General features: G+C 51.1%; 1 protein-coding gene across 3 annotated transcripts in view; it reads left to right on the plus strand.

Annotated features, from left to right (window-relative positions):
- NDST4 (N-deacetylase and N-sulfotransferase 4) overlaps positions 1 to 23,218 on the plus strand; it is a 2,547,020-nt gene that overhangs the window by 2,039,995 nt on the left and 483,807 nt on the right. The gene's annotated exons all lie outside the window — the stretch shown is intronic.

Consider the following 23,218-nt stretch of genomic DNA (forward strand, 5'->3'; position numbering starts at 1 on the left):
CCCAGCCACCAGGGGAAGCCTCCACCAGGCCCCCACCCATGTCTACCACCACCCCCACCCCCCAGCCACCAGGGGCAGCCTCCACCAGGCCCCCACCCATGTCTAACACCACCCCCACCCCCCAGCCACCAGGGGCAGCCTCCACCAGGCCCCCACTCATGTCCCCCCCCACCCCCCAGCAGTGCAGGGGCAGCAGGCAGTCAGGCAGCAGCAGGTGGGAGCGTGCTCGGGCTCTGGGGGGCAGTAGTTCGGCCTTCAGGGCAGGAGCGTGGTATTCCGTGTGCGTACGCGTGGCCAGCTTGGTACGGAGTGATTTTGCACGTGAAAATCCTGCACGTCAGCGTGAAAACTGAGGAAAGGCCCTCAGCGCGTAAGCGCGTCTGTGACGTGACCCGCACAGGTGTTTCCCACACAGCACGTGATGACAGAGCACACGTGGAAAGACTGCACGTCAGAGTGTAATCGCGTGTGATTGGTGGAAATGGCCCTACACGCAGAAGTGACAAAGCGTGTGATTGGTGGAAATGGCCCTACACGCAGAAGTGACAAAGCGTGTGATTGGTGGAAATGGCCCTACACGCAGAAGTGACAAAGCGTGTAATTGGTGGAAATGGCCCTACACGCAGAAGTGACAAAGCATGTAATAGGTGGAAATGGCCCTAGCGCTTACGCTGGACGTGTGGGCCTGTATAAAAGGTACGTGTAGAACACGTTTTCCTTGTACGTGCTTTTCGTGGAGAGCGAGTGGGTAAATTCTGTACTTCTTGTCGTTTCACACGCGATTTACTTCACGGCGTTTCTAGTTAGTATTCCCTGTTACCTCTGACAGCTTTTTCTCTTTTTTCTCTTTTACTGGTTTACCTGGGCCTGTTCCCTCAAACAGTGTTCCCTTCTACTGTTGTCCTGTCTCCTCAGACAGCGTACAAATCTTCTTTTGGCGGGGGTGTTGCCAACCAAACGTGCTCCTTTTACACGCTCGTTTACCTGGCAGACGGTGAGTCACGCACGTATCTAACATCTGTGCTAGCCCCGTGTGTAGCCTACCCCTTCAGAGGTCATTCTAGGCTGCGTGTGACACGCATACGTTCATTCTTGTGTTTCTGGGTGCCACAGCGTAGTGCAGGTTTTTCTTTCTGCACACGTGGTCTAGGAGGGGTTGCGTGCACGTCATCTCCCTTTTTTGGGCCTCCTGTGCGTTGCGTGACCCGTCATCTTTCCCCAGGGGTTACATTCAGCCTTGCTAGAGCACTAGGGTACAATTACCATCTGGTACCCAACCCCTTTGACCCCCAATTGCCCAGGACAATAGTCTACATCCACTCCCATACGCACATTAACATCAGTGCCATGGCTGGGAGGCGAGGATTCCGTAAGGGTGGCAAAGGTGGAAGAGCCACAAGTGGTGGCCGTGGTGGATCCGGTAGGGGACGTGGTCGTAACTTGCAGGGTGAGCCTGTCCCCCCATGTGTGGAGGACCAGTCACGGGCACCCATAATCCCCCCCCCCCTCCCATTGAGGCTGATGTGGCTGACACCATCCATGCTCAGCCCTTGTTGGACCAGCCCATTGTGGCACCAGACCTGGCTGACTCCATGGCTGACTTCCAGGTCAGCAGGGCTACGACATGTGCGCTGGTGCACGTTGATGCCATCATGCCACGTGGATCTGGGGCAGCAAGGTCATCTGCTGCACCAAGGAGGCAGGGCGGAGAGGCTGCAGGGGCAGCTGCGGCTCCATCCACCCCAGCCCTCACACACCCAGCCAGGACAGTGTCGGTCCTAGTCCATGCTGCTGACATTCCCCCTGACACCATCACACTAGAGCTAATGCCTGCACCAACTCCCATGCTGAGTGTGCAATCCCACACTCCTGATACAGAGTCCACCAGGGCTCCTGCCCCTAGTGTCCAGAGCGGCGCAGGACACTCAGGATCACCACCACCTTCCAAGCGGAAGAGGAAGAGTGCTTGTCCGGCACAGGCTGATGCCCCAGACACGGCTACACAGTCCGGGCCGTCCAGGAAGCCCAGCTTCACGGATGACGAACTGAATGCACTTGTCGAGTATGTGTCCGGACATGACAACGAGATGGTCATTGTTGCAGGATCCAAGACCACACCTGCACAACGCCAGGCACACTGGCAGACCGTTGCGGACATCGTAAGTGCGTAAGTGCCCTTGGAATCGTGAGGCGCACAGCCAATGATTGCTATAAGCGCTGGAATGACCTAAAGCGCAGGGCAAAGAGTAAGCTGGCCTCAAGTCATGCCGCAACTCTAGTGACTGGAGGTGGGTCTCCAGTAGTAGACATGGAACTCACTCCACATGAGTCAGTCGCTGGGACCTACGTCACGGAGGAACAGATCCAAGGCGTGGGAGATCTGGCTGATTACGAGGCATTGTCCGGTGAGTGCACATGCATGTGTGTGTCATCCATGTGCATGGTGTGTGTGTGAGGGCTTCTGTTCGGGTGCCAGGTGAGAGTGTGTGCGCCTGAGTCGTATGGGTCAGCCATGTGCTTCATGCAATCCTTCCTGCGCAGCTGCATTTGGCCATAGCAGTATCCCTTCTGCCAACAGTAGACATCTAGCCCAACTGCACGCCAGTTGCCCTTGAAGTGTCACCTTGCCACAACATATTTGCTTCTTTTTCACTGTTCATTCAGTCAGTTTGTTTGCATTCCACCACTTTCACTAGGCATGTCGCTGTCCACTAGTCACATGTCTGACATGGGTATGGTAAAGTGGAGTGACTTTGTTACCTGGATATCATTTGTACACACATGTCCCTGTGCAATTGGACCATTTCAGACCGGCAGCTCCAGGTGAAAAATCTGACCTGTTAGAATTAGAAAAGCAATTACATGCGGGAACTGGACTGAATGAATAGGTGCTGCCCTCCTCTCCATCTTCACTCAATAGCAATGGTACATGCCATCTGTGTGATGGCATGTGTGTTTCACCTGCCAATCACAGGCCAATGTGTGATGCCACTGCCAGGCAGCATGCAGAAAATGTGTTCATCTTCCATCTTGGTGTCATCAGTGTGTGCCATTTGCCTGCACTTCATACGCAGTGAGGGTGCATGCATGGGAGGGTTTTAGTCATGTGGGACATGTGTCAATCAAGTACTGGTTCTCTTGCTTCTCAGCCCTCAATGTGTGCCATGGTGCTAATGCCTGTTTCCATTTCTTTGTTTTCATGTCTTTGCAGGGGAAGACGCACCTGATACTGCTGGGGTTGTGGAGATGGTGCAGACCCAGGAGGGGTCCGAGGGCCGACCAACCACCAGTGAGGGACGTGGTGTGGTGGTGGGGGAGAACCCACAAGTGCTGCAGGTCGTGCTCTCAAGGGGTGTCTCTGGCTGCACCTCCCCCGAGCTGTACTCAGGTGTTGATTCGGATGAGACCTACGTGCCGTCGCAGGTGAGTGTTCCAGGGAGGGATTCTGTTCTGTCTCACCCACCTGCACCAGGGTCAGGACCCTCCATGGGGATGTCAGTGTTGGCAGCTACGCCTTCGGTGGTTACGGATGCAGGGTCACACTCCGCGACATCTGATCCTGTTCCTGGGCCAGCAGATCAGAGGGGGAATGCAGTCCTGCAGCCTCAGGCAGTGCCGGCACAGCAAGGCGCAGTTCGCCTTGCCCCAGACAGGTGTGGTGCCCGCCGACGTGGTGGCCGTACGCCACCCGGCAATACCGCATGGGAGCAATCCATTTACGGTATGGCAACCCAACAGGCTGCATCATCCGAGATGATGGCTCAGGCCATGGATAGGGTGGCCACTTCCATTGTCCCCCCAGAAAGGCTGATGGAGCGACTAGAGCAGGCAACCGACTCCATCTGCCAGTCACACAGGGAGGACATGTTGGGGTCCAACAGGGACAGGCGGGCGGCACTGGCGACTCTGCAGGAGGCCATCTCCATTGAGTCCCAGGGCCACAGGGAAGCCCTGAGGCAGGAGCTCCTTCACCTCAGGACGACTCTTGTTGAGCTTGAGGCTTCAACACACCAAAGGACAGAACAGCAGCTGGAGCGTCTCACCCGTACGCTCTCAGCTGAGATGCAGGCAACGAGGGCAGAGGTCCGGGCATCCCGTGAGTTGTTGCATGGGGACCTCCGCACACTCATCCTCCAGAACCAGACCTACCACACCCGCATGCTTGCAGCCATGGAGGAGCAGACTAGGGCCTTGCGTGGGCTGCCTCCCATAGTGCAACCACCTCTGGATGCAGCTGCACAGGGTGATAATAGCGACAGCAGTGATACTCCCACAATAGGGTAGCCGTGTGGGCCATGAGCCCATGGAGGTGTTTTATCTTCCCACGATCCATGCAGGTGGGTTCTGGTGTGCATCCTGTCCTCGGACCTCCTGGGTGGCCTCCCCAACCCCCCCGGGCCCATCAATGGCCATTTTTGATTGTTTCTTATTTTTATTTTTATTTTGATTTCTTTTATTCCCAATTTTTTTGGGACGATCTGTTGGCTTCCGTGGTTCCTGTGGGCATACGCTGCATTGTGGCTGGGCACATGCAGGCTTGTAATGTATTTGGTTCAGATGCTTGGGTTTGAGTCACACACACCCCTCCTGCTTCCCGTTTCCATGGGCTTGTAAAGGGTGTGCCCAAGTGACAGTGAATTACACAGTGACGTTGGACTCCCATGAGCTGTGTGGGCAGTCTGTAGTCAATACTGTGTATACATTCCTAGTGCATATTGCTGTTGTGTTGTACACTGCATGTTGCATTGATGTGTAACTCTTCTTCTGTGTCTACCTCCCAATTTGCAGGTCCCTTCCTCATGTCCACACAAGGACCTCTAGTCTGGAGATGGGGTCCATGTTGGCAGCAGTGCACCTACAACTCTACATGGCGACAACACTGCACAGTTGGTAGTGGTGGGAGTGCAGGCATTTCCAGGTGGTGAGACTACTAATATGTAACATTTGTGATGTCATGTTAATGGTACTACGTGCTCAAGTATGTTGTTGGTCCGGCATTGCTGTGAGCATTTCAGGTGTTGCAGGTTTCTAATAGTGCCACTGTACATAGTGAGACTGATGTCATGTTGTGGGGATTACTTTGTTTACCTGCAATTAGCATGACATGGCACGGTGTGTCGTGTGGCGGTGCTGGGGTTGGGTTGGCTGACATGGCACTGTCCTCTTGTTGCATTTTGCAAGTGGGTATTCATTTTAGCTGCTTCAATGTGTAACTTCACAAAACTGCATTGGTGGTGTCTGTGTGGGTAGGGATGCACACATTGTGACACTTCCAGGTGAACAATCTCAGGCTGACATGGTATTCCCGGTTCATTCTCCAGACATTCAGGATCAGTGTCAGCTTGAGTCATCATTGATTGTCAGATGGAATGTGCCAGGGCAGTGTGCACTCCACAGGGGTGTGATTTCTATGTGAAGTAATTAGCCACTAGCTGTGTACGGGCTGCCTCCCCCGTGCCCTTTCCCCTCCCATGCGCAGCGGCTGTGCATGTGGTTGGGGATGTGGGGCCACCACCATGTCCACGGCCAGGCCCCGGCGTGTTGCAACGTTGTGCAGGACACATGCTGCCACTATGATACTGCACACTACTGGGGGAGCGTATAACAGCTGCCCGCCAGAACGGTCAAGGGAGCGAAAGCGTGACTTTAGCACTCCGAATGTGCGCTCCACTATGCCCCTGGTTGTAATGTGGGCTGTGTTATATCTTACCTGGGGTGGCGTGGTGGGGTTCCGAATTGGCGTCATCATGTGGGGGCTGAGAGGGTAGGCACTGTCCCCTGTGGAGGTGGTGATTGGTATCATTGGTGGGGTTGTGACCTTGCTCAGTATCCAACATGCATGCATGTGCAGTGGCATACATACTCACCAAGCAGCCATGCATCGCCATGCCGCCCAGCTTCTAGGTCCCGGCTTAGGGTGGACATTCGGTAAATGAAGCTGTCGTGGGTGGAGCCGGGATAGATGGCATATACTGAGGTGATGATTCACTTGGCATTACATGCTACCTGCACGTTGATGGAATGCCAGTGCTTGCGGTTCCTATAGATGTGCTCAGATGCCCTGGGGGGACGTAGAGCCACATGGGTGCAGTCGATGGCACCTAGCACTTTGGGGAATCGTGCCACAGCGTAAAAATTCAGGGCGGCAGCATGCCTTTCTGCAGGGGTTCTGGGCAGGTATATGTGCCTGCGGACTGATGGCCGTGCAGTGATGATGTTCAAGACCTGGTGTAGGCAGCGTGACTGGGTGGCCTGTGACACCCCACCCACTATGGCACTTGTCCGCTGAAATGATCCAGTGGCTAAGAAGTGCAGTACATTGAGGACCTTCTCCAGGGGGCTGAGTGCTTGGGAGCACAGGGTGGGTGATGTGAGGTCATCCTCCCACTCACTCACCAGGTCCAGTATAATGTGTGGTGGAAACCTGTACCTCCCATACACTTGGTCATCAGGCATCCCGAAAAGGCTGGTTCTGGGTGTGAATATTCTGGCCCTGACTATCCTCCTCCTCCTCCTTTGGTAGCCCACTGCCACTGCTGCTAGGAACGGTATGTTCATCCTGGCGTCTGAGCATGTTATTGTTGAAGTCCGCAAATTTATGCTTTGCGCGTGTTCTAGGCGAGCGTGTGACCCGCGCACCCCTGGAATCCAGTTCCCAGTCCAAAAGCGTGTGGAAATTCACACGCACCACGGGATACAGCGTGTGAGCCGCGCACCCCTGGAATCCAGTTCCTAGTCCAATAGCGTGTGGAAATTCACACGCACCACGGGATACAGGTTCGCTGACGTACTTGCGTGTGTAAGTGCCCGCGCACCCATTAAATACACGTACATAGGCCAATCGCGTGTACGCGCACTTTTGTCCAATTACACGCGATGACACGCTGACGTGCAGTATCTCCACGTGTGCCCCGTCATCACGTGCTGAGTGGGGAACACCCGTGCGGGTCACGTCACAGACGCGCTTACGCGCTGAGGGACTCTGGTCCAATAGAATCGCGTATGCGTGCTGACGCGCTTACGCGCTAAGGGCCTTTCCTCGGATTTCACGCTGACGTGCAGGATTTTCACGTGTCAAATCACTCCGTATCAAGCTGGCCACGCGAAAACACACAGAAGACCACGCTCCTGCCCAGAAGGCCGAGTTACTGCACCCCAGTACCCCGAGCAGCCTCCCACGTGCCATCTGCTGCTGCCTGCCTGCCTGCCTGCTGCCACCGTGCCCTGCCATTTGGTGCCTGCACATCAGCCATCTGCAGGGGTCCAGTTGCTGTGTCCACCCCTGCTGGAACTGAAGACTCCCGACTGGGATTACATCGCTCCACAGCCCAGCCCCAGGACCCAGTTGCCCACCCACACCTGCCTCTGGGGTTGCCATGTCAGGCACTTCCACATCTGGCACCAGTGGCAACCCCAGGCCAGAGGGGCAGAGGGGCACCAGCTTCACTGTCACCGAAGTTGGTGTCCTGGTGGAGCATGTCCTGGGGCAGTATGATGCCCTCTTTGGATCATCCCGCGCCAGCAAGGAAGGATGGCAGAGGATCTGGGCCGACTGTGTGGTTGCCATCAACGCGGAGGGGGTGGCAACCCGCGACGTCCTGAAGATCAAGAAGCGCTGGGAGGACTTGAGGTCCAGGACCCTTGTGAAGGCCCGGCGCCTCGTGGAGGGGGGCCGGGGCCGCATGAGTTCCATCCAGATGAGGGTCCTGGAACGCGTACGCCCAGCGCTCCACACCCAGATCCTTGAGAGGGAGGCCCGTCTGGAGTTGAGCGGTAAGTGTCCATGCATTACTGTGTGAGACAGGGCATGTTGCGGTGTGCTGGTTCTATGATACTTGCCTGTATGTGTGCCATAGGCCATGTATGCATGTATGTGTGCAGGGACATCATGGTAATGCATGTGCGACCAGTGATGTGTGATGCACATGGTTGTTGCATGTGTTGAAATGCCGCATGGGGAGCCCTATGCAGATTTAGAACATGAGAGCATGCCAGTCTCTGTACCTGGACATGGGTGGGGGTGAGGGATGGGTGCTGATGCCAGGTACATATAAGGTAGCCATGTCTGTGTGCCTGACCTGCGTGTCTGTGACTTGTGCATGCCATGGATGCATGACACATGTGTGTGACAATGCACAGATTCAGTAAAGCAGCCAAATTACCCTTGTATCCGCTGTGTTTGGGGCCAGATGGATGTGACTGAGGTGAAGTGTGTGCATGTGATAGGCATGAGCCATGATGCATGTGAGTTACATATCATTGAATGTTTCAAGAGTCCATTGGACATGCATGGAAATGTCCATGGCATGCACCATGCCTGTTACTGTGTGTGTTTTGCCTGGACTGACCCATGTGTTGTGGAGGGACATGATGGAAGTGTACTTTGACAGTGGTGCTCATCTGCTATTGCTTCCTGTCTAGGGGACCATTGTACAGTGCCCTGATGCTTGTGTTCTTTGTCTCCCTCTACGCAGCGGCTAGTGAAGAGGAGGGCGGAGACGGCGCTGTGGAGCAAGGCGGCGGGGATGCCCCCACGGCTGCAGCGGAAGGGGTGGGTGAGCCCCCACAGGGGCCTGCTACGGTGGGAGACGGTGAGGAGCCATCCAGGTTGGTGGTTTGCACAGAGGAGGAGGAGGCCGCCACTGGGGCACACATGGGGCCTGGTGGGGGCATCCCTGCTGGTGCAAGTGGTGCAGTCCAGGGCCAGGGGCAGGAGGCAGCACAGGTCACCGTGGAGGGGCCTGTGCATGTCGCTGTCCCTGACCCTGTGAGTGCACCACCATGCACCAGCAGGGATGCCCCGTCCCAGGCCTGTCCGCAGGTAGAGGGGATGTCCATGTCACCTGACTCCCCTCCACCTGCGGACGTGGGAACCCCTGGCCGTGCGGAGAAGGTCCTGATTGGGGTCACGATGCGCACGGCTGTGATTCGTGATGCCATGCGTGCTTCCCGGGAGGAGCACGCACGTCATCACAAAGTGCACCGTGCCGACGTGGCCCAATTGGGATCGGCCATGTTCGGGGGTTTCCTGCATGTGTTGGCCAATGTGGCGGCCCTCTCCTCCTCTGTGCAGGCTATCCACCAGTCGTTCTCCTTGCCGTCTTCCAGCCCAGATGCCACCAGGGCCCCCTGTGGACCTGCCCCGACCAATGCAGCCAGCTCGGTGGGGATCCCATCCCTGCCACAGTCGGGAGTCAGAGATCCAGCAGGGGTGGACACCACAGCAACTGGACCCCAGCAGATGGAGGATGTGACGGCATCATCGGGCAGGGCACGTGCACGACGGCGTCGGTGGTTTCCATCAGCCTGGATGCCGTCGTGCTGGCACAGGCAGTTGCGTCGGAGGCAGCAGCAGGCTCAACGTGGGAGGCATCATGGCTCAGGGCCATCAACATCAGGGGTGCAGGCATCGGCCGGAGGGCAGGAGAACCCTGGAATGGGAGTGGCTTCCGTGTGGGAGCGGTTGTGCCAGCGGATAGGTGCGGAGCGGCAGCAGGCAGAGGAGGAACGGCTCACGATGGTCAGGGCGGAGGACTCCATGTGGAGGGCGCTGAGGCGGGCTGAGTGCCTCGAGGGTCTTTGCAGGGAGTTTGAGCTTGACACTGCGTTATCCCTGCGGGACCTCGGGGCCAGGGAACATGCCCGCCTCCAAGCCATTGACCAGGAGTTCGATGATGCCCTGGCCCATGACAACAACCAGTGAGCCGTCCGAATAGCCCGCTGCCTTTGTATATAGTTGTATAGTTAGGGTTAGGTTTCCTTTGTTTTTTTGATTTTTTTTTGGTAGCGATTGGACAATGCACCACTTTTTTGTATATAGTTCAGTTTTTAGTTAGTAGTCATAGTTAGGTTTAATTTGGTTGGGCTCATGGACCCAGGATGATCTTCTTCATGGTTCTTCATTGGCTTATTTTTATTTTTCAGATTATTTTCTTGGACATTCATCTTGTTTTGTTTGATTTGCTTTGTGTTTTTTCTTATTTCATTTCCATTCTACTTGCTGTTCAATACATTATTTTTTTTATTCTTCAATGTGTTGTATCATCTCATTGCTTTCAGGCATGTCATGTTGGGTGTTTTGTCATTCACTTGCAGCCATTGTCTGTGACAGACATGTGTTCAATTGCATTATTTAAATTGGGGGTGTAACATGTAATTGCCTTTGATATGTGGGTGGGTGTGATAGTTGGTTGGGCCTTTTGGCAGGGGAGGATGGGCATTACGGACATGATTGGGGAATGTTGGGACGCAGGTGCAGGGGGGCATGGATTGGACATGGGTGGGGGCCTGCTGGCAGGTGCCCCACAGTGCTCGGGGGGTGGGGGTGGTGGGAGACATGAGTGGGGGCCTGGTGGAGGGTGCCCCTGGTGGCTGGGGGGTGGGGGTGGTGGGAGACATGAGTGGGGGCCTGGTGGAGGGTGACCCTGCACTGCTGGGGGGTGGGGGTGGTGGGAGACATGGGTGGGGGCCTGCTGGCAGGTGCCCCACAGTGCTGGGGGGTGGGGGTGGTGGGAGACATGAGTGGGGGCCTGGTGGAGGCTGCCCCTGCACTGCTGGGGTGTGGGGGTGGTGGGTGACATGAGTGGGGGCCTGGTGGAGGGTGCCCCTGGTGGCTGGGGTGTGGGGGTGGTGGGAGACATGAGTGGGGGCCTGGTGGAGGGTGCCCCTGGTGGCTGGGGGGTGGTGGGAGACATGAGTGGGGGCCTGGTGGAGGGTGCCCCTGGTGGCTGGGGGGTGGGGGTGGTGGGAGACATGAGTGGGGGCCTGGTGGAGGGTGCCCCTGGTGGCTGGGGGTGGTGGGAGACATGAGTGGGGGCCTGGTGGAGGGTGCCCCTGGTGGCTGGGGGGTGGGGGTGGTGGGTGACATGAGTGGGGGCCTGGTGGAGGGTGACCCTGCACTGCTGGGGTTTGGGGGTGGTGGGAGACATGAGTGGGGGCCTGGTGGAGGGTGCCCCTGGTGGCTGGGGGGTGGGGGTGGTGGGAGACATGAGTGGGGGCCTGGTGGAGGGTGCCCCTGGTGGCTGGGGGTGGTGGGAGACATGAGTAGGGGCCTGGTGGAGGGTGACCCTGCACTGCTGGGGGGTGGGGGTGGTGGGAGACATGAGTGGGGGCCTGGTGGAGGGTGCCCCTGGTGGCTGGGGGTGGTGGGAGACATGAGTTGGACATGGGTGGGGGCCTGCTGGCAGGTGCCCCACAGTGCTGGGGGGTGGGGGTGGTGGGAGACATGAGTGGGGGCCTGGTGGAGGCTGCCCCTGCACTGCTGGGGGGTGGGGGTGCAAGGGGACATGAGTTGGTGTTCATTAGTTCAAGGAGACATGTGCCTTTGCTGGGGGGCATGCCCCTGGTGGGTGGGCTGCCTGCGGGACATGACCAGGGATGCAGGGTAGTCCCCTGTGGTGTGGGCTGCTATTCGCGTGCGGAACTTCCCGCGCACCCCTGAAATACACGCGCCCAGGCTATTCGCGTGTGGAACTTCCCGCGCACCCCTGAAATACACGCGCCCAGGCTATTCGCGTGTGGAACTTCCCGCGCACCCCTAAAATACACGCGCCCAGGCTATTCGCGTGTGGAACTTCCCGCGCACCCCTGAAATACACGCACCCCCAGGCTATTCGCGTGTGGAACTTCCCGCGCACCCCTGAAATACACGCGCCCAGGCTATTCGCGTGTGGAAATTCACGCGCACCCCTGAAATACACGCGCCCAGGCTATTCGCGTGCGGAACTTCCCGCGCACCCCTGAAATACACGCGCCCAGGCTATTCGCGTGCGGAACTTCCCGCGCACCCCTGAAATACACGCGCCCAGGCTATTCGCGTGCGGAACTTCCCGCGCACCCCTGAAATACACGCGCCCCCAGGCTATTCGCGTGCGGAACTTCACGCGCACCCCTGAAATACACGCCCCCAGGCTATTCGCGTGCGGAACTTCCCGCGCACCCCTGAAATACACGCGCCCAGGCTATTCGCGTGTGGAACTTCCCGCGCACCCCTGAAATACACGCGCCCAGGCTATTCGCGTGTGGAACTTCCCGCGCACCCCTGAAATACACGCGCCCAGGCTATTCGCGTGTGGAACTTCCCGCGCAACCCTGAAATACACGCGCCCCCAGGCTATTCGCGTGTGGAACTTCCCGCGCACCCCTGAAATACACGCGCCCAGGCTATTCACGTGTGGAACTTCACGCGCACCCCTGAAATACACGCGCCCAGGCTATTCGCGTGTGGAACTTCCCGCGCACCCCTGAAATACACGCGCGCCCAGGCTATTCGCGTGTGGAACTTCACGCGAACCCCTGAAATACACGTAGCCCGCTCCCCCAGGCCCGATCGCGTGAATAACTTCACGCGAACCCCTGTGATGCACGTACCCTGCTGAAATCGCGTGTTAGACTTCCCGCGCACCCCGGTATACACGCACACGTATTTTTTGTCAGCGGGTGTCCGTGTTTGTGGGTACCCCTTTGCACGTCATTTTTCCTGGAGGGCCACAGTATGGGACATTCATCATGGCAGTATATAGGTGCTATTTGTTGGCGCACCTTTTGGCGCACATTTCTTACAGCCGCAGAGACGCTACCGCCTGCTTTCTTGTGGCGGTCGTGTTTGTGCCTGTGCGCTGGTTTGAGCGTGCGCTTTTTTCCCCTATTCTATTCCATGAATACGTGTTGTAGGAGAGCGTGTGGGCGTTCCGCGCACTTGTGCCCTGTACTTCCCCCGTGACGCCCACGTTTTGGCAAGTTGTTCCCCATTCCGAGTGTTACGCCCGTGTTCCGCCTACTTTTGTTGCGTGCGCCGCGCTATGTGCGAATTTCGCTGTGGCCTGTGCGATTTTCGCTGTGACCTGGCGCACGCTGTTAGATGGCCAGTGCGCCAACGTGCGCCGCGCACTTTTTTATCGCACATCCGCTGGTTTTCTCGCGCACGGCCTTCCATGAATCGACGTGCGCTGCTTTTCGTGCGATTTTCGCAATTGCACTGCGATTTTCGCTATTCCACTGCGATTCGCACGTTTTTGACCACTTGCGCCGCGCTAATTATTCCATGAATCGGCCTGAAAATGTACTCTTTAACAGTTAAAACACATTGAGCTTTTCAGGTAACATAAAATATTGCATCAAGTGCATATTTGCTTCATTTTGTATGATTAACTCGTCTTCATAAATTAGATGTTTGTCCAGAATGTTTGTCGTGACTGTCCACAGTTTGCATTAGTGTCACATGGTCAGCCTATCCTTCCCCGATGGGATGGTTCGAGCCAGTTCACGCCCAGGACAGTGATCTCAGAGGAAGGAATTACCTCTGGCTCAGGCATGAGAATGGAGATGCAGGGCTTTTAGAGACGGGGAGAAAAGGTGGGGGCCTTTGCAAGCACTGTGCATGGCGCTGCAGAGAGGAGAGAAGCCTTCTCATAGTGTGGAATCCGAAAAATACAATATTAAGGCTGTTACACCATGCAAAGGAAAATACACCGACACGGGCTTGTAAAGATTCCCAGAATCTTTATTACAAAACTGAACAGTATTGAACAAAGTACACAAATAGCTATTTGGCTGTCAATACATCACAGAGACCACCAGCAGGGTTCAATGTGAGCAGTGAGCAGAATTTGCTAGCTGGACATCAGCGTATTTATACAGTTTGTTATAATGATGTCCAGCCTCTTACAAGTTAATTATACACTGGGCTAGGGTCGCACCAGGTTCGTTTCCTAATTCACATATCTCGTGCATGCAGTTTACTTTTTAATACATTTACTACAAACATTATTATTCTCTAATTTAACGTTACACTCTTTACACATTGCTTTAATAAAGATCGAACCAATGTTTTGCATGTCGTATTTGGATAGCATTATTGTTCTTGTATACTTGTAGGTTAACATTGCTAATTCAAGTAATCCCCTGATCCCGAGGTCAACGAAGGACAAGGTCTACATGACCCTAACATGTAGCCTGAAGGCAGGTTGGTCATTAAACCTCCTACAGAGGTTGAAGAGGTTAAGGCAAGAACAAGAGCACACAAGACGGCCATTTTAGACTACAGGGTGACTTTGTACAATAAACTAAAATGGCGGCTCTAACCTAAAATGGAGGTTTGATTCACTTGAGGTCACGACCTTGTAATACGGGTTTTCCTCGTAAAGCGACTGGGCATAGGCCAACATATACAATGAGGACGAAACAATATTATATCAGTTCTAACAAACCCTCCTTTTGGCCTATGCCAAGCGCTAAACTACCTTCAATCACTTTACGACTAACTCCACATTTCAACATCTATACATCCCGAATCATTGTCTGACATATCTATTGCCATTAGATCAGACACCAGAGTTTCTTTTAACACATACTCTTTGGAAACCTTCTCTGGGGCGTATATTTTATGCCCTAATACACTTGTTGCTTGCGCGCAACATCCCCCTAATACTGAGCATATACCAGGGAGACACTGTATACAACAGCAAAGAAACAGAAAACTTCCTAAGATAATCAGCAGGGCAGAAAATAACTTCCATCCCCATGACGGCAGGAGGTCCCAAAACCATGCACTACGTTCCCAGTTTCCCTCAGGAACATGTACTTCTGAACTAAGAATATGTAGATTTTGGATAGCCCTAAAGATCATTGGAGAGGAGTCTGGTACGTAAACACAGCAAGCAGACCCCACTAATTTACATACTCCTCCACGCTCGGCCAGAATTACATCTAATGACATCTAATGCCATCCGGTTCTGAAGAGCCACTAATCTTATCGCTTTCTGTTCTAACGTCATATTATAGAGTATGTCAGTGGTCCGATTGATGGTTCTCTCCAATGCTCTCGCTAGTCTCCTGATATCTTCTGAATTCGTAATTTGCCCAAAAAATGGCACAAAGGATTTCATGATGTCTCCTAGAGTTTGCGCTGGAGTATCCTCTTTCACACCTCGTCGTGGATGAGTTTTCGAAATCTCTGCAGTACTGGCAATAAATACCCCAGGTAGTAGAATCCCTAAATAGCAGGTTCCTTGCCAATCCCTAGGCATCCATGGAAATGCCACATCACCGCAAACAAAAAAAACAGGTTCACCTACGTACAGAGGTCTGTTCTCACTAGTCAAATTCGCAACGTTGGCACACTTTCTAAAATTACCCATTGACTGTGTTCCATTCCTCTGTATGCAGAAGGATACTGAATCGGGGCTATGGTTAACAGAATAATATGGAGGCGTGGCATCCTTATTGCCTATAGGAGCCATTTTGAAAGAGATTAAAGACTGAAAAGGACAAGACAATCTATCAGAGGGCCTAACAGAAGCAACGTTTGGCTTACTTTTATTTGCAAAAAGCGAGCATCCCAGGGGCATCAAAACATGTTTTTCAAAAGTATTTAAATTTGTACCATCAAAGTTCCCTGAGACGCTGTCATTCCATCGGCCAAAGAATAGTGCTCTAAGAGAAGCGTAACAGGCTGTTGTCGAAGGTAAAGGATGAATATACCAACCTAGCCCCTTATCCCCATGTTGCAGTAGATGTGAACACATCCAACAATTGGTTCTATTTAAAATTGCATGAGTGGCATTCATAATTAACAAAATGGTATTATTCTGATAGTTCCGTCTATGCAAAGAATCTCTAGGCGATAAAGTATGCAATTGCACGGAAGGAGTGGGGATAACAGATACATTTTCAATAGGTAAAAAGTCCTCTAGCGGATATGCTTCCTCCAGATACCATAACCCAAAACCAACAGTTAATAAAAATCCAGTAATTATCACAAAAAGGCAACAATACACTGTGGGGGTCCCCTTACATGCTTGATTATTGTCTCTGCTAGTCACATATTCATCTAAAAGTTCAGTACGAGCGGTAGCGGGTGCAGGCATTGTAGTCTTCAACCGAAAAAACACCAATTGTTCGTTTGCTGGTGACTCCAGTCGCACGTCTTCTTAATGTCTTTCCCACAACCCTTAGCCGACAGAATCTTCCCGTACAGTCGGGCCAAAAGACAAGCCCTCAAATGATTTTTTTCCAATCGCCCGTTCAGACCATGCTGTATGTTTACTTCCTTGGACGCAAATTATACTTCACAGTTTCTGGTGAGGACGAAGTGTCGTCACTTCCTCCTGGAAGTGGCGAATGAATGGAAATGGGATCAGAAAATGATTGATCCGGAAGTTCCACTGTTGGGGAGTGCGGAGACAAGATGGCTGTTTTGTCTGGCCTTGCGGATTCTGAAGCGGTCTCCGATTCTCCCTTGTTGGTTGTTGCTGTTTCAGGCACGCTAGTTACAGCAGTGGGAAGAGATTCTGTATCTTCTGTATCGTATGGCACGAGCTGTGGGATCCGTTTGGTATGCGTCGCATGGATCCAGTTCTTATGACCCGCTACCCACACAGCAGTCTGAGTGACTAGCAGGACTTGGTAGGGACCCCTCCACCGAGGTGCAAGGCAAGATGACTTCTCAAAAACCTTCGTGAGGATCCAGTCCCCCGGTCGTAGCCTGTAACCGGGACCTTCGTAGCGTACAGGTAATGCCTCTCGCACCTGGTGATAAGTTGAAAACATATTTTTAGTCAACTGGTCACAGTAATGTGAAAGAAGCACATTTTCTATGTCCTGTAATGAATTGCTTTTTGGCAAACCCCAAATATTAGCAGGTCTTCCCATTACCACCTCAAAGGGAGAGAGCCCAGTCTTAGTTTGAGGGGTTGTTCACATCGACAGTAACACGATCGGTAAGGCGTCCGGCCATTTTAGCTTGGTGCCAGCACACGTCTTAGCGAGTTTGTTCTTTATAATGCCGTTATGCCTTTCCACTAATCCAGCACTTTGGGCATGTCTGGCCGAATGGAACAGTTTGTCAATCTGTAATCCTTTGCAAATTTGTAGGATTACAGTAGCGATAAAGTGTGGCCCATTATCCGACCAGATGACTCTCGGCAGCCCGAATCTAGGAAAAAACTCTTGCAACAGAGATTTTGCCATGGTTATGGCCATTCCATCTCTAACCGGGAAGGCCTCAACCCACTTACTAAAGGCACAAATGATAACCAACACATATTTAAGATTGTTACAACGTTCCATTTCAATAAAATCAAAGTGAATAACCTCAAACGGGACAGAAGGTGGAGCGAAACTTCCTCTAGGAGTCGAGGTACCCTTTCCTACATTGTGCTGCAAGGAGACCATGCACCCTTGAACAAAACACTCCGCAGTTTTGAAAATCTTATAATTGGTCCATACACTGTGTAGCATTTAAGTCAATTTACGCGCACAAACATGTGTCGGACCATGAGCCATAATAACCATCATTGTAATGTAGGCGTCAGGGAGTAACCATTTTCCTTCAATATTGTCCACCCAACACCCATCACCATCCAGTCTCCCTGCACCCTCGATCTATCTCTTAGTTTCCTCTATGGTAGAATCTGCTTGAATGTCTTTTACAGCATCGATACTTTCAGCCAAAGTGCAAATATTTACAGTTTCTCTTACAGCATACATTTCTGAACTGGAATCAGTAGCACTTTGTTTAACTATCTGATCAGCGAAAGCATTCCCTTTTCCTACATCATCTGTAACCTTTTGATGTGCTGAACATTTTATAATAGCTAACTGAACAGGGAGTGCGAGTGCTGAAAGTAATCGCACTATTAAAAAACCATGCTGAATTTTCGTTCCCTGCGAGGTCAAGAAACCTTGTTCTTTCGAAAGTCTACCGAAGTTGTGGACCACCCCAAAAGCATACTGACTATCGGTATATATATTTACTGTAAGCCCTTCAGAAATTTCACAAGCTCGAGTTAACGCTATAATTTTTGCGGCCTGCGCAGAACTATGCATAATTCTTTTGGTTTCCACAATCGTGTTTAAGGAAGTGACGGCGTAAGCAGCCGTGGATGTACCGTTCGGAAGTTTAAAACAAGAGCCATCACAAAATAGCTCTCCTTGTGGGCTATTCAAAGGCGTGTCTTTCAGATCGATTCTGACTTTAGTCTCTTGTTCTGTCACATAAAGGCAATCGTGTGACGTTTCGTCACCATCAACAGTGTCTTGCGGGACAGGTAAAAGTTCAGCCGGATTTAATACACAACACCTCTGAATTTGAATGTGGGGGTCAAACAAGATCAGTTCATATCTTGTCAATCGTGCAGAAGTGAGGTGTTGCGTTTGAGTTCTATTCAATAAAATATCTACAGAGTGAGGTACCATTAGGGTTAACGCATGACCCAGGACCATTCGCTCACTCTGTTTTACAGACACAGCAGCAGCAGCGACAGCGCGCAAACATCTTGGTAAAGCGCATGCTACAGGATCAAGGGCGAAGGAATAGTAACCGCACGGCCTATTCTTCCCTCCATGCTCCTGCGTTAATACAGCCAAAGCACATCCATCACGTTCATGCACAAACAATAGAAAGGCCTTGTCATAATTCGGAGTTCCTAAAACCGGCGCTGAACACAGCGCGGATTTTAGCAAATCAAATGCTGTCTGGTGTTCCAAAGTCCATGGCAATGGCAAAGAAATGGCCTTCTTTGTCAAAGCCAGCATTGGTTTAATCGTTAACGAAAAGTTAGGGATCCACAATCTACAGTAAGAAGCCATACCTATCAGGGCTCTAACTTCCTTCTGAGTATTTGGGACAGACATGCCAGAAATAGTCTTTATTCGTTCAGGTGTCAACCGTCTTCCCTCCTTTGACAGGAGATAGCCTAAATAGGCGACCTCCTGACAACAATATTGGAATTTTTTAAGTGAAGCTTTGTGGCCGTGTTTTGCTAGATGACAAAGCAACAACACGGTGCCTTCTTTACAGGCTCTCTCAGAATCAGCAGCCAAGAGGAGATCATCTACATACTGTAGTAATGTGCAAGTAGTAGGCAACCCGAGAGTATCAAGCTACTCTTTCAATGCCCTACTATAAATACTTGGACTCTCAGTGTACCCTTGTGGTGCACGAGTGAATGTAAACGAGCGTCCACCTAGGCCCTAGGTGGACGCTTGTTTACATTCACATACATACAGTGCCCCAGCCAGCATTTCCAATGAGCTATGTAAGGCTGGCGAAGCAAAACACCCCCAGCGTTGCATGGCTCAGTGATCATGTGCGGCTGGGGAAATGAACTGTCAAAGTCAAACAGAGTTTCCCTTTGACAGTTCAGCCAGCCCAGGAGCACTCCCTCAGATGGAAAAAGCAGCTGAGGGAGTGCTCAGTGTTTCACTGGGCTGGCTCCTCGGCTCCCCCATAATGGGTGAGGTGGCCAGTAGGTGGATGCCCCCTCAACCATTATGGATGAGCCGGCAGGCTTGGACTGGCCTATAGGGCAATAGGGTGATGACCATACCAAAAATGCAAAATGCTAGTGTAGGCCAGTAAAAATGGGCCACTTTTTTGGCCAATGTGGCCCAGTTTGAGGAGTTACTTCACTATGCAGCTAGTAGTTTTGACCATTGTTGCTGAATAAATATTCTTTAAATATCACCATTTCTTTACATTGGAACAAAAACAACCCCTTGGGTACTATTCAAACAGTCTGTGACTAAACGCTGAATATCCATTTGCAACTGCTGGCCATTTTTTCATTGGTGCCTAAAACCGTTTTATGGCCCAATCTGACCATGTGAGCTGCCCCTTCCCATTTCTTCCAATCTAAAAAAAAAAAGAAAATGTTTTCTTTTAAATTTCATGATGGGTTCTGGCGTCCCTCCTGGGATGCGGCCGCGCCCCCCCTCGGGGGCGCGCCCCACAGTTTGAAGACCTCTGACCTAGGGTAAACGCAAACAAATACCTTCTATCCTTGTGTATAGGAATACTAAAAAACGCATTTTTAAGATCAACAACGCTAAAATGAGTGGCAGAAGCCGGAATCATGGTTAGTATCGTTGTAACATCAGGTACAATAGGAAATTGAAGAGCCACAATTTTGTAAATAGCACGTAAATCAATTATAAAACGAAAGGGAATCGCATTATCACCTTTTTTATATACTGGCAAAATGGGGCTGTTACATAGGCTACCCGTAATTTCCTCAATTACTCCACGATGCACAAAATCAGAAACTATACATTTCAAAGCCTGTTCACCTTCAACTGAGATCTTATATTGCGGGATGCGAGGCAATTTTATTCCATGTTTCAAAATAATTTTAACAGGTTCAATTTGAAGAATGCCCACATCATTATCATCAACTGCCCATAAGCATTCTGGAACATTACTGAATTCTGGCAGTAAAGGTCGAGTCAAAAACTGAGAGATGAGTGATTGCTGAGGTGAAATTGTTAACTGAACTCCGTCAGGAGAACAATGTATTACTGCATGCAATGCCCTCAACAAATTTAGCCCCAGCAATGGACACTGTTCCGTGAAGGGACCCAGTGTTATTGGTACCGGCAAGGAGACCAGACAAACTACAGGTGTGCCTGAAAACCCTACGGAAACGTTGGACTGCCCTGACAGGGGAATATTTGGAACCCGTGAATGATCAATGGAACATTTCTGTGCTCCCGTATCTACAAAAAATAGATGCTTCCTATTTCCCACCGCCATCTCAACGTAGGGGCCTTTCTGATGAACGGGAATAGGTGTAGGTTCCAAATCCTGCTTCGGGCAATCCTAGCGAAACAGAATATTATCAAAAGGAAGCTCTTCAGAGAGGTACGTGGCAAAAGGGTGATCAAAAATGTTTCTATTATCCACATTTGAAAGTTGCTTATGTTGTGAAGGAGATTGCTGTCATTCTGGTGCAAACTGACCTCTGCCAGGGCCCGCTGCACCTGGGCGACCTCTGGATCGTCTACCCATGTTCCCAAATGACCTTTGCTGCAAGGTCGGACATTGTGCGCGCCAGTGGCCTTCCGGCCAACAATAGGCACACTGGTTAATGGTTACCGGAGCCAAGGGCGCACTTCCCTGTGGAATGTACTAACCGCTAAATTGATTACCCCCTCTAGGGCTTCTAACAATCTGTTGTAATAAAACTTTTGTTTTCCGGTCACCAATATTTTTCTCAAGTTTTTCCTTTTCAGTATTTACACGATTTTCATAATACTGAGCCATATGCAGTACTTCTGCCAAGCGCTTTCAGAAGACATAATCTGTAACTGGATGTCAGGCAGCAATCTATGTACAAATTTGTTGACAAACAGCCTTTTCCCTGACTCTGTGCCTAAGTCTTGTCCACTGAAATCTGAAAATACCTGCTCGAACCGATTGAAGAAATCGGTAACACCCTCAGACTTTCCTTGGACACAGGCCGTAAGCTTGTCCCAAATGATTCTTTTTTCAGGAGCTATAGTTTTCAATTTTACAATAATTCTATCAGGCAAGGTTAATATTACTTGAGGCAGTCGTTCGCCAGCTGGTCTTTCTCTATCTAGCCTAACCATGTTATCCCATGTATCTCCCAACCCAGGTATGTCATCTATAGTCCTAATCTGTTTCCACAAATCGACTTGAAGGATTACAGGAAATAATAAGTCAATATCACTTAAGGTGAATACCGACGACTGTAAGACTGACTCTATTCCTTTATAGAACCCGGTTGGATTCTTTCCTATATCGGGAATAGATTGCTTTATGGTGTTCACTTCCTGTCTTGAAAATGGGACGTGAACAAACTGTGAAACGTAATGTGCAGGGATGTCCACCGCGAGTATTCCTCACGCAGCATCGGCCGCAATCTCAACTTTCGGGACAAATGTCGGAGGGACCTCTCTCATAGGCAAGTGAGAAGTAGGCAGCTCCGAACGCTTACTAAGCAACAGAGCCAAATCAAGCACTAGGGCAGTCGAAGAAGTATCAACCGAAAAAGCTCTCTTATAAACACTCAACAATTCTGCGGGGCAACAAATCTTTCTATCTACGCACTCATTCTGCAGGTACTCTACCATCACCTGTATCACCTTCTTTTGCATTTCTAACGTATACTGACTATATGTGTCATATACTTCATCTGGAGTTATCGACACATCTGAAATCCATCTTATCGCATCCTTTATACAAACTTGCGCTTCCTCACCTTTTAATTCATGGCGAGGAGAAAACCGTTTCTGTAAGTACATAATACCTAAACTACCACCATCTGCTTCCTCATTCTGTAACCCTTCCAACTCCTTCCTATACTCAAAAATCCTCTCAACATGCTCATATACCTTCTCCGCTGTATCTTTGGACAACGCTAAGGCGTTCAAATCCCATAACCCCTGTGGGAAATCTTCATCGTTAAATCTATTCCACATTATATTCAAATGAGTCCCTAATCCTTCAATAAAAACATTTTTCTCAGGAATACCTTTTTCGAGTGTGGAAAAAACATCAGCTTGCTCACCCTTCTCCATACAATGTTTAGCCCAAGCAATCAATTCTTTCTTTTTGTCTGGGGACACAGTATTACGAGTCACAACCCTTGGTCTTGCTCCCTCGTCTACTACAAGCGATGCAGAATCACTTGGAAGAGGAAGAGTAGGCACATTCTGAATATCAACAGGTGGAGGCCAGGGGGCAGGCAAAGGAGCGACAGCTGGAAGAACAACAGGAAGAACAGCAGGGAGGACCGGAGGAACTATAGGAGGGGGAACAACAACGGGAAGGGGCAAAGCGCCAGGAGGAGGGACGTACAGATGTGGCGCGGAGGCATCGGGTCTTCGTTCATGCAAAAGTTTATTAATCAATTCATCTGACGTATGAAAATCTTTTGAAGGGTAGATTTTCTGAATGCCTAATTGAAACGCCGTGTCCATGTTCCTAACTGACTCCAATTGTTTATTTTGGTCATATAACCGTGCCTTTTCGACACTTGTCATATGTCTACGCATATGTTTCTCTTTTGTTGCTGCAAAGCTTCTGTTTTCCAACTGTGCAATGTGTCAAATGCTGCAGGTCTAGCCTTTTTCTTTACTAATACAGACTCTAGATATTCTATACGAGGAATTTCAAAACTACCATTGGTTGGCCACCGAAGATTAGAATTATGTCTGGTCTGTCTGTGCCAAATGTCATTAAATGCTATACTACCAAAGCCTTTCTTACAGTACATAGTACATGCCGGCGACCCCTCCTGTGGTGCGGGCTGGCTATCTTCCAAAGATTGTCTGTCGCTGCGGAATAATGCCCTAAAGCATGCAGATAATTTCCCAGGCATGTCAAAGTTCTGGTGTAACCTGGTTAAGTAATTGTGCTCGCGAGTACAATGCGCCAAATTCAAATTGTCAGGGTTAAATTAAGAATCGGGACACG

The sequence above is a fragment of the Ambystoma mexicanum genome, chromosome 6q (genome assembly GCF_040938575.1).
Source record: "Ambystoma mexicanum isolate Mex_15411 chromosome 6q, UKY_AmexF1_1, whole genome shotgun sequence".
NCBI lineage: Eukaryota > Metazoa > Chordata > Amphibia > Caudata > Ambystomatidae > Ambystoma > Ambystoma mexicanum.